This window comes from Myotis brandtii, unplaced genomic scaffold, assembly GCF_000412655.1.
Source record: "Myotis brandtii unplaced genomic scaffold, ASM41265v1 scaffold1077, whole genome shotgun sequence".
Lineage (NCBI taxonomy): Eukaryota > Metazoa > Chordata > Mammalia > Chiroptera > Vespertilionidae > Myotis > Myotis brandtii.
The window spans coordinates 953,095-956,169 of NW_005353666.1; positions in this window are offsets into that span (position 1 = coordinate 953,095).

The window sequence follows — 3,075 nt, forward strand, 5'->3', positions numbered from 1 at the left end:
TCCGAGTCGTGTGCGTGTCCTGGTGACCCTCCTGTGGGCCAGCCCTGTCCTGTCCTGCTTCCTCCCTGCTCGGCCCCCGGCAGCCGTCTGTGCTGCGTGAGGAGTTCCAGGACCGGGGCCATGGGAGGCTGCTTTTCAGGCCTCAGTGGCCGACTTCTAATGCGTTTTGTAAATAATAGAACGAAGCCGTTCTCTGCCTGACACCCCCCCCCCCCATGCCCCGGTGGTGAGGGAGCTGGTCTCTGGCCCCTGCTGCTGGCCCACGCACTGGTCTGGTGGAGAGACACGGGTGTGGGGGGATTGGGGGATGGGGTATTTTGTACTAGTTTTGGGTGTGCAGCTCAGTGGTTAGACAATCATATAATTTACAGTGGTCCCCCCGATATTCCCAGTGCCCACCTGGCCCCATGCATAACTATCGCAACGTTATTGACTGTAGTCCCTGTGCTGTACCTTCCGCCCGCGACGGTTCCGTGACTGCCAATCTGTCCTTTTCCGTCCCCTCATCTTTTCCACCAGGCCCTCCACCCCTCCCCTCGGCCACCACCGGTCCGTTCTCTGCATCTATGAGTCTGTTCCTGTTTCGTTTGGTCCCTATTTTGCTCTTTAGATGCCTCATAGCAGTGAGCTCACAGGGGACTGTCTTCCTCCACCTGACTCACTCCACCTTGTCACACCCTCCGGCCTCCACGCTGTGCAGTGGGGGGATTCCGTCCCCGAGGGCGGAGTAGACCTCCATGGTGTGCACGCACCTCGCACCTCGGCTCCCGCACCCGCTCGTCCCGACGCACTGGGCTGCGTCCACAGCTCGGCTGTTGTGAGCGAGGCTGCAGCCAGACAGGCCACGTCTCTTCTCAGGCTCGAGCTTGTGTCTCTCTGATAAATGCCCGCGAGCGGGATTGCTGGGTCAGAGGCCGCTCCGCGGTCAGCCCGGAGGCCCCTCGCCCGTTTGCAGAGCGTGGCGTGGGCCTCTGCAGCCGGCGAGGCATTTCCCAGGCGCTCACGCGTTTCATCCCCAGAACAATCTTGCAAAACAGGGCGTACGTTTGTGTTTCCATTAATGAATTATTCACTGGGCAATGCGATTAAAAGCGAGCCTGCCGAACCCCCCGCGCCAGCCCCAGTGGCTTCTGGGAAGGCAGCCACCAATAACGTTTTATTGCTTTTCCTTGCAGAGATGTTTTATGTATATGAATATCAACGATAAAGGACCGCGCAGGCCCCTCTGCAGACTTTCTTTTTTTTTTTTTCTTTGCTCTTAGCAACGTACCCTTCGTTTCCACAGAACAGAGCGCTGGCCCTGGGCCATCCGTGTCCGACGAGACCTCGTTCATTTTCTTTTCTTCATTTTTCCTTTTTGTAATCCTCACCTAGGAGGTCCACTGATTTTTCAGAGAGAATGGAAAGGATGGAGGGAGAAAGTCAGGAAGAGAGAGAGAGAGAGAGAGAGAACACCCATGTGGGAGGGACAGCCGACCGGTTGCCTCCCGCATGCACCCCCCGTAAAAACATCGGGGGATGGTTTTGTTTGAGGCACCGATGGGGGAGAGATAGCCGACCGGTTGCCTCCTGCATGCACCCCGCCCCCCGTAAAAACATCGGGGGATGGTTTTGTTTGAGGCGATTCGCTGTATTGTTTAGGGCTGCATGTAACCTCCGTGAGCTTTGATTTTCCAATAAATGAAAAAATGGAGGCACACACATCCCTCCTCTAATAAACTCCCAATTCCATCTTGCGGAGGAACAGACAGAACACGGGGTTGCTCTCGGAGCTCCGGACATTGCATTTCCTAATCACACGTGTTTGTCACAGGGATTCCTGCAGAGGCTGCGTCCCTAGAGGCGGCTGGCGGCTGAAGCTGCGGTTGCAGCACAGAGACCATTTCTCAAGGCCCTGTTCCCAGAACCTCAGAGGAGGGGACTCTGCCCTGGCCTTTCACCTACAGACGGGGGTGCAGGCCCGGCCTTGCACCTGCAGACCAGGGAGCAGGCCCGGCCTTGAACCTGCAGACAGGATTTCAGGCCCGGCCTTGCACCTGCAGACCAGTGGAGAGAAGGGAGAAGTTCCTGCCTGCACGGCCCAGTGGGCACGACCTGCAGCCCCAGAGGAACTGTCTCTGCAGCTGGGGGCGTGGGTCTGATGTTTGCGCGTGTGGGGACGGGACACTGCGCTGGGCAAGGACACCATGAGGGCCCCGCCTCGGAACAGCCCGGGCTCCATGGGGAAATGGACTTTGTTCTACAGCAGTGCCCACACCCGGGACACACCCTGAAGGGACCTGCAGGAACGCCGCTCCGAGGTCAGCGCCTGCCTGGAGCCACGGCCCCTCTGCACCAGCTCGCAGGGGCTTGCTCTTCTGAGAGGAGGGTCCGGTGCGGCCGTGGCCTCGCTGCTGCTCCCGTTTCTCCCCTCAGTGGTGGCGGGTTCTCATCGGCAGCCGACAGTTCAGGACGCAGCTCGGACACAGGCCAGCCTCTCCCCACGCGGGGGCGGGGCGCGGCGCCAGGGACGCACCACCCCACAAGGAGTGAGGGGTGCAGGCCAATGGCAGGACCGGCTGGCCCCGGGCTGGCCCCGAGCTCGTGAGCGCATCTCTCAGAGCCCACTGCTCCGTTTCTGATAACAAGACAGCAGTTCCTAGTGGACCACAAGTTCAGTGCCCGGAGGGGCTCTGTAGGCTTCGGTCTCCACAGGGTGCGGAAGCCAGCACCTGGGACCACCTGCTGCCCCGTCACCCAGGACACACTGTGGCCCGTGTCTGTACTTTCCCGAAGAGCAGCCCAAGTCATTCTCATCAAGCGGACGAGTGAGGAGGAGCTGGAAGCACCTTTACTGAAGTGACTAGTAAATAGGTATGAAAGCCACTGAAGCCCGGCCGGTGTGGCCCAATGGTTGAGCATCGACCTGTGACCCAGGAGGTCACGGTTTGATTCCCAGTCAGGGCACAGGCCCGGGTTGTGGGCTCGATCCCCAGTGGGGGGCGTGCAGGAGGCAGCCGATCCATGAGTCTCTCCCATCATGGATGTTTCCCTCTCTCTCTCCCTCTCCCTTCCTCTCCGAAATCAATAAAAATG